Source organism: Zootoca vivipara, chromosome 9, assembly GCF_965207765.1.
Source record: "Zootoca vivipara chromosome 9, rZooViv2.hap1.1, whole genome shotgun sequence".
Taxonomy (NCBI): Eukaryota; Metazoa; Chordata; class Lepidosauria; order Squamata; family Lacertidae; genus Zootoca; species Zootoca vivipara.
The window spans coordinates 19,410,159-19,419,916 of NC_142592.1; positions in this window are offsets into that span (position 1 = coordinate 19,410,159).

Genomic DNA, 9,758 nt, shown 5'->3' on the forward strand with positions numbered 1-9,758 from the left:
AAAACGCTCACCCTCTGGAGTTGGCACCCCTGTTGACAGTGGATCCTTGCATGTAAATCCAGCACTACGTTCATGAAGCAGAATGTATGGCCTGCGCCATTCACATAAATCTAGGAGGCAGCTTCGTGCCCACAAGCAAAGCTATGCAAGGAACAGGCCATATCCATTTGCTCACCCTGGCGTCCAGGGAGAGATGGGAACTAATGCAACATTCATGACTACACGACACATTTGGCACACACAAGCCTCCTAGTAAGGCTAAGAAGAGTTTCACCCGAATAGGTTATAAGGTCTTGACCCTCGAAGAGGATGCTGTTGCTCACTGTGTTTTTACAGAGATATTATCACAGAGAACACTGCATTAGCAGGGAGGTAATTATAAAAGATTAACAATGGCTTCCTTAACAAATCTGTTGAAAGCACTGTAATAGTTGGCAATTTTGTAGGGGGGAAACCCCCAGCAAAATAAGGAAGGGTTGGGGGGGGGTCTCCCTCTCTGTTTTTACAGGGACTTACCAGACTCATCAACTTGTATAGTTCACATTAGCATCCAGTGACATTGCTTTGTCTGTATATATTTCTAGCTGTCAACAGAATGTCCTGAGGCAACAGCATCCTGATTCTATAGCTATCTTCCACTCTTTTATAATACACAAGGGTCTAATTTTCCATCAGCAAAGCATGAAATCATGTAAGAATGCCACATAACCAGCATGTGCAAACAAGTAGCACTTTTCTCTACACATAAAAATGCTTCATAAAATAACAAATAAATTAAATCTTGTCCAAATCAAGCTGGGGGGGATCAAGGGCCTTTGCTGAAATTAGAGTGCTTCGAGGAGCGGCAATGTCACCATTCTGGCAAATACTACATTCTGATTATGACATGTGACCACACACAAAAAAGTTTTGTTTTTGGTTCATAGAGGAGACTGGTTTGGGATGTGGTTTCCCTTAATGAAGTAATATGGCTGCAGGCTATGAGGTCTATCAAGTAGGAACGTCTCCTATGGAAGCCCACTGAAATGTTCAATAGACTGGGCACAGGTTCAAGGATATCTTCAGGGTTTGAAATCAGACCAGGATCCTTTTTTAAAAAAAAGAAGCAGAATTTCCCAACTGCCCAATTTTCTCCATCAGACACCACACACTTATCAACAACCATTTTTAAAAAGCCAAACAACACACAGTGCTGGATTTGTATTCCATTGCATATGCTACTCAGCCTAGCAAATGGGTTACACATCCCAACAAAAGCCTTTTTGAAAATTAGAGTTGTGATTGCAGCTTGTGACAAGATATGGGGTTCTGCTGTCCAAAAAAAGCAATGTCAAAAATTCCGCTGGATGAGCACAATTCCATGGGCTAGCCTGAAGGAAGCTCTTTGGACGCCAGCCGCCTTGTCTCCTGGAATTTCCGTTTTCATGCAAGGCCCCAATAAGTTTGGGAGGGGGCAGGTTCCATGGGCAGGTGGCCTATATAAAGCTATTTTCTAAAATTGAATTTGGAAGCGTGAACAAGGGTACAGTGAGCTGAGCTAAGATCATCCATGAGTCATGGAAACGAAAATTGAAGAATAAGGAAAGAGATAGTTGAACAAGCTGAGGTTTAAAAAAAACCCAAAAACCACACACATAATAAGAGCTGTTGTCTGTGAAGGAAACAATCCCTGACTGAGGGATGAAAAGCTGAATTTTAATATGGCCCAGAAACTGCAATTAAGGGGAGAAGATACGATACCTTGGAAGATATGGCTGGATCTGTTAAAACTCTCTCTCTATATATATACCGTATATATATACCGTGTGTATATGTGTGTATATATATATATATATATATATATATATATATATATATCTGTCAGCACAGTATAATCAGAAGTTACATTATTTTGAAAGAATTGCTCTGTAACTTGCCAAGACGTACAAATAAGAATCATTATGCATACAAGCTAAATACTGTCAGATTTTCAGTGTGGTTTCCACGAATTCTTCAAAACATCACTTTAAAACTTTGATCCCTTGTCAAAATGATAGCAGCTCCAAGATCAAACCTCTTGTTGGGTAAGTTTTGGTGCAATTTGTAAGTTTTCAAACATAAGTTGGCTGGCTGTGGCTGGAAACAGATTTGGGGATATTTAGCTTTGTATTTTGCCCTAAGTACTGACTATAGACTGAGCTCCCATCTAGTAACTGTAGCAGATGGGGTGAGCACATGGGATCTTTCTGCCTACTACAGTCACCCATGAGTGAAACCATGGAAGATTTCTGTGTTATTAACTTTTATTTTTAAGGATATTTCCATCTACAAAGTGAGGAAACACATTAGTTTGTAGGTCCCTAAACTAATTTCAGGCATGTGGCGATGTCTTACATCAAGCCAACAAATGAAACAGTTTTTGAGTGATCACAATGGAAACTTTTTAATTCTTTCATGCAACCTTGGCAATGATTGGATGAATCTACCTAGATTTTTAATTATCCTAAATGGGCACAACAGTTTTTTACTGCTCTGCCTTCAAGGAAGACATGAACTTGCAAAGGAATTTGCAAAGGTTAAACTTGGGTCTCCCTCTGCTCAGCACTTTTTATAAGTAAATGGAACCATTTTTCACTAGAACATTAACTAGGGAAGCATATGTATGTTTGCAGACTGACTTCAAAGGGGTCAATTCTGAGGATCAAAACTAACCATAGAATGGAAGGGTAGGCATTGTTGAGCCACATGAGAAGAACAGACAGAGGGGAAGTGCTAGACAACGGAACTGTACTGTGGCCAATATACAATATAGATAATGCATGGAGTATGGACGATTTTAAAGGCAAACCTTCCATTAAGATTAACCCATTTAATGCTTTATTATTATTTTTTACTGCTTATCCGAAGTATATGGCTTAACCAGCGCTGCAAGTTTCCCAAGGGGAATGGAAATGCCTCTGGATTAGTCTTTGAGGGTGCACATTTTTAGAATTTTGGGAGTAAGGTTTTCCTCCGCCTTCCTTTTACAAAGAAACCAAACCCAACACACCCTTGCTGTCACTTCAACTGGAAGTATTCTGGGGAAAGAATGCGTCATGATGCAGCAGCGTTGATGTCTTAGGGATGTGGTTGGGCTGCTGTCACTTGAAGGGGTGACAAGGCTTAGGAGGGCGTAAAAAAACAACCCCAAACGTTAGCCACTTCACATTTAAAGTGCAGACCACTCCATCTCTGAAAATGGATTCATCTCCTCCAAAAAGGTACTAACACCCACCCACCAACAGTTTTGTAGGGGGTGGATGGTTTCACAAAAGGGGGAGATATTCAGCCCAGTTTTACATTAAAAGGAAAAGGAGGAGAAAATAATTATCAGTACTAGCTACTGCATACTGCCTGGCTTTACAATATTAATTTTAAAATAAATTAACTTGTTTCTCAATGCTGTGTTTAAAAATGAACTTAAAATCCCTGTGCTGTCTTGTCTAGAGAGCATATTGACAAAGGTGCGACCATAACTTTTTATTTCCTCTCTTTGTGTAGTTATGGAACAGAACGGTGCTATTAATGCCTGAGAAGGATACCCTTTTCACAGCATCCTCCTGCACTCAAAAGCCTTGCTTAATGATTCCAGAGTAAACTTGATTGTTATCGTCATTCCCAAGCAGGAGTCTTGACACTTTGTCAATACCGCAGCATTTTCGAGACACATAACAGGGGCTAGTACAGTGCCACCTTCAAGCGTGTTTAATAAACACAAAATTAAACTGACAATTAAAAGACCAGTAATCTAAGCAGCTGTTCATTTCATACAGAGTCTTGTCAAACTATTCTGCTCAGCTGCCAGCAACCGCTCTTCCAGAGCAATAGCAGAACAAGTCTTACGCCAAATGATTTTAAAAGTGACATTATACACTTCTAATGCGATGAAACCTCATTGCACAATTTTTACTACATGCAAATGAACAGCATCTGATTAGGTCCTGAGGCAGCTTCACCTAGATGTTCAGAGGAAGAGCAAAGGAAACTGTGAAACCATATTTCATAAGTGAAGTCTGCTTTCCCTTGGGGGGACACCTCCATTTGATTTTGGCATTTATTTGTCCTGTGCCGTAAAGGACAAAACTACAATTACACTTCCCTCCCCCCCCCTCCCCTTGCTGTGCAGTGGGCATCATGTCAGAAAAAATTAAATCAAAAGGTAGCATGTTCCCACAAAAAAACACATGCACCCAAACCAAATTTATAGACCTACTCACAGTTAAAAGTCATATTGAGTTAGAAGACTCCATTTGATGGGGAAGTACGTATAGCGAATGCATTTTGCAAAAGAGAAGCAAATTACTTACACATAGGTAGCTCTCTCTCCCCCCCCCCTATTTATTGGACCTTTTTGCAGCTCCTTTTAAAGAACACACATGCACACACTCAGAAGCACACTTAAGCAGCAAGGCAAGAAAAAGGCTGTAAGGATCGCATTAATTAAAGACACCCCTGGTCATGGCTTTCCTGGAGAACTTATTTAGGAACTAAATTGGACCAGTACGTCAATGTGCTGTTATGCATCCCAATCAGATTGTCATCTGTATTTAGGGTCTATGCTAATCTACAATATATGGCCGCTTAATGGTGCTCCAGTGAAACAATTTGCTGATCATGTAAATGAACTGATTCACCTTTTAGACAGAGAATGTCCTCAAATTAGCAAGACAGCACACAATTTATGAGCCAGAGTCCGATTTTTCCAGTTCATGACTTCCCAACCTTACCGCCAGCAATTTCTTTAACCTCGCCTTATGTTTCTGCAAAGAGTAGAGAAGAAAATTTGTGGGTAATCAACCCATAAAACAGGCATGAAAAATTTCATTTCCAGCCAGGACGGAACTGTGGAAGCTTCCACAAACACGAGCCACTTCCAGCATTTACAGCTTGCTCCCTTTTTTTACTGTGAAGGAGCATTTTGTGCAGTATCATCGGCAGATGGTATAAAAACAATAGCCCCACAGTCTGACTGACATGCAGTCTGTTGTATCCAGCCCCCCACCCCACCCCGGTTGGATCATTCAGGATCTGCTTTAGCTGCAATGCACTTTCTCAGCTTCCCATCTTGAGGATTCTACATTCTCCCAGGAGTCTTGTCACACATTGCTTGGGAAATGGGCCAGACTTGTGCTAGTTGAAGAGTGATGGCTGGAAGAAAGATAATCTGGACAGGCTATTAGATCTATAGATGGGCAAGACCCGGGTTCAAATTCTGCTAGACGATCATTGGCCAGCCACTATCTCTCAGCCTAAAAGGTACTGTGAAGATACCAGTGGATGGCTCCATGAGACAGAGAGGGGGAAACAGTGGAGACAACGTGAACAGAAAGGGAAATAAAGGACACCAACTGTTAACTATGCTACCCCACTCTGACACTCTAGAGCAGGGACAGACCCGGCTCTAGGTGTAGTCCCGGTGGCGCGGGGGTGCCAGGGCGCCGTGCCGGCAGGGGGGGTGCTGCGCGGCAAAGCCACGCGGAAGCCATGCTGTGCGCTGCGAGGGCGGGGGCGCCGGTGCGATCTCCGCGCCTCAGCGCCAGGGCGCCTGACCTGCTTGAGACGGCCCTGAGCAGGGATGAGAATCTTCAGCCCTAGGAGCCAAATTGACTCCTCCTGGCCCTCAAGACTTTCCCTAGGCCAACCACACTCCTGAGCCTCACCCCTCACCATTCCTGCTTCATGGCTTTTCTGAGTGTTTGTTTTTTTGTTTGGTCAGGCTGGAACGTGCCATTGAACACTGATTATGCTTCACGCTTGTCTAGATAAAAGACAGGGAAGGATATGTGAGTGTGCAGAAGCAAGCCTAGAGCACAAAGGGAAAATTCAAATTTGTTGCTTGGTCCACTTTTGCCTCTGGGCCCTCCCACCACCCAAAGCTGCCTAGAAAGGAATACGGTCACTGCCTGAAAAAGATCACTCACCTCTGCTCTACAGCCTCCAGTTACCTACCAGCTGTCCAAAGACTGAGCTATACAGCTGCAAATATAAGGTTTTAAGTGTGTTTTGAGTGCATTATACAAATGTGACACTAGATGGTGCTGATGAGCTAATGGCAAATTCCACATATATTTTTAAACTCTTTTTTTAAAGCATTTGCGCAGAGTGTTTTTTAAAAAAATCTGTGCAGATTCAGGCCAACTTGGATTTAAATGCTATACCACCCACCCACATGTTGCCACCAAACATATCCCTACAGTGATGGCTATCCCCATAGAAGACAGCCAATCATTTTAAAGGCCATTTTGTATCATTTCATGTGAACTTGTTTGTTTTTTTAACCAAGTGGCACTTGTTAAAACTTGTTAAATCAATTAAATGCGTAAATAAATGGTTGAATGCCATCTATCCATTTGGTTTGCCCTGGTTGTGACAAGAGTGTCTCTACCAGTAGCACAGTGGCATGTTACTGGAAAGCAACTGACACAGGTATGAAGATGCTCTGTTAGGGTGAAGCGCATGATCAGCCACAGGTAAATGTTCCAGCTGCCATGAGGAAGAATTTCAAATATGAATATGAATTGCTAGTACTGTATAGTTTATATACTTGTGTTTTGCTGAATCAAGGATGTAAAAGCAGATGTGTGAGCTATGCTTCTTTCAAACCTCTCCCTCTCTCTCTCTCTCTCTCTCTCACACACACACACACACACACACACTTCTGAAAAATATACAACAATCTTCCCCAGTTGTTTTGTGCTGACAGAGGATATAGGAGATGTAGCCCAAATCGTCTGCACGTCCCCAAGCTGACGAAAGCTGATCGACAGTGTCACCTACTGTTGGAGCAACTGGATCAAACCAAATTACTGAACTGAAACACTCTTGCTCGGTTCATAATATTTGATCAGCGCCACAAGGGATGGGTTTGCCCTGACACAGCACAGATCTTTCTTGATCCTGTCATTCAATTTCTCCTTTCAAACATCTGAACTTTGAGTTGGGCGGGGGGGGGGGGGTAGGGACAACAACCAGAAGACACACGCAACAAAAATCCGCACACCTGTATTTTGTACTCGACAGGCATGCCCATAGGGATTCCATATATTCTGAATGGATGGAAAAGGTTATATGGTCTCTCCACCTACTTAATCTTATGTCATATTCAAAACCACAACATTGCCGATAGCTAACATTGCTGATAGCCATTACCTTTTCTTTGTTGTAAGTTACAGTGTGATCTAGCCACCCAAACTAGATCGGGTTCGTATTTTATTTTATTTTTCGTGGGTTAGGTTTCCTATTCCAGCCCAGTTTCATACAAGCAGCCATTAGAAGGTAACGATTTGGGGCGACGATTGGCTTTGATCACGATCTCACTGCTGAGCTAAGGGTGAAAGGTTTGCCAATCTAACTTAGCTATCTGTGTCCCATTAGACATTATCTGCTCTCTTGAAGTAGAATAATATTCGGTTTCGATATGTATTTCTTCCTCTACCTGCAACCCCCCCCCCATGCTTGTATCTGAAGAATTCTTACAGAGCAAGAAAACATAACATACTATAATCTATAATATTTCCCAAGAGTAGATTGTGGTCCCCCACCCCCACCACCTCCGCCTAGCAGACAGCAGTTTGGAATTTTAACACCATCCCCGGGAAAACGCAAACCCATCTATTTTTCAAGCCTTCTGTAACAAAAGAGGGGGAAAATACATATTTGTACTTTAAAGCATATTGATATTGTAACAATAAATTAAAACCATTTAGGACTTTTAATATACTGGCACTTTAATGTGATAAAACTTTTAGTGATTCCCAGCATGTCTTGTTAAATCTTAAGTTCCTCATTTACATATCTGATGTCTCCCCAGAGACAGGCATGCTTCAAGTTAATTATCCGTGTAGCTGTAAGAACTCTTGTTTCTTTCGTAAGAACTCTCTAAAAAGAAAACTAACAGTTATTAAATATTACTTTGAGTCACCAAAAGTAATCAAAGTGCACTACAAGAGGCACTAAACAGACACTTAAATAAAATAAAATATTACTCCTTTTTGGAGACTAAATAAAACACCATCCATTTACAACTCTTGCAATAATCCTCAAAGAAAACAATCAGCAGAAATTAAACAGCAGAAAGCCATCTTTAGGTAATTCCCAAGTGGCATTCGTTGAAGTAATTTACATTTATGCAAAGCAGCCATAAAAGCTAGCATTCTGACTGGTAGGGATTTTTTTTTCCACACCTGCATGGTGCTCAGTTTGCCTACAAGAACAAGGCAGGGATGTTGTATTAAGATAAAGCACTTAGGCCTACATTACAGTAGTACCTTGGGTTACAAACGCTTCAGGTTACAAACACTTCAGGTTACAAACTCTGCTAACCCAGAAATAGTACCTCAGGTTAAGAACTTTGCTTCAGGATGAGAACAGAAATCGTGCTCCAGCGGCGCGGTAGCAGCAGGAGACCCCATTAGCTAAAGTGTTGCTTCAGGTTAAGAACAGTTTCAAGTTAAGAACGGACCTCCGGAATGAATTAAGTTCTTAACCAGAGGTACCACTGTACTGATACATATTTGGCATAAATCATGGAGATATAGAAATGAAACAAAAAATTCTAACAAAAAGGAAGGGCTGCCATATTCTAAAAAAGGACATACAACTGAAAATGAATACCATATATAAAGCAGTGGTGTTGCAATCACACAAGTCTTTCATAAGAGCATGCAAATATTAAAGGGCAGTGCCGCAAGTTTTGCACTGTTGGAATCAAGAGAATCTTTTAAAAGTGACACAGACAGACAGACAGACAGACACACACCAAGAAACCATAAGAATAAATGGCTGCCGTGGCAGTACAGTGGTACCTTGGTTTATGAACACAATTGGTTCTGGAAGTCTGTTTATAAACTGAAGCGTTCATAAACTGAAGCGAACTTTCCCATTGAAAGTAATGGAAAGTGGATTGATCCGTTCCAGATGGGTCCGCGGCGTTCGTAAACTGAAAATTCGTAAACCGAGGTGTTCATAAACCAAGGTTCCATTGTAATTGGGGATGGAAGAGAAATTCAACTGAGTTCACATTTAAAGCTGGATGTTTATTAAGACAAAATACAATTAAGGATTGTGGGGGGGAGAGATATCAGAGAATCAAAACTGACAGAACTGTATGATGGATATTTATTTATAAAATATTTGTGTATTTCTGTTTCATTTGAGAGAGAGAGAGAGAGAGAGAGAGAGAGAGAGAGAGAGATGCACAATTAAAAATTATTTTAAAAATCAAAATATTAGATCATCAACTAATACAGATATTGTTTTAATTGCCTGCATAAGCTTTCATAATTGAGATGAATGGGGTGATTTGGAATGTTTTTCCCTACTTTCTTTGCCAAACCTTTATTGGGCATTATGGATATAGGCCACCATAAAGCATCCATATTTAAAATTTAAAAATATATACAAAAACAGCCATGTAAAATATGTAATAACGAAGATTTTCCTTGGAGTTTCTTCCTGCTAAATAGTGCCACTTACCACTCTAAGAGATACTGTTGACAAAAACTCCCTGCATGGGTCCATGCATGATCTTAGTACCACCCTTGAGTCATATCAGCCCCCCTCCCCAAAGCCTCATGTCACTCTGTTACAGTAATTTATAGCTCTATGTTTCCCCATATATCTGTTTCTCTATGTTCATGGGCTTTGGAGGAAGTGAGGCTACCCAAATCATTGCCTGCAGAGCACTGAAGAGGTCTGGATTTAGTGCTGAAGAGGTCTGTAAAGCATATTGAAGAACACAA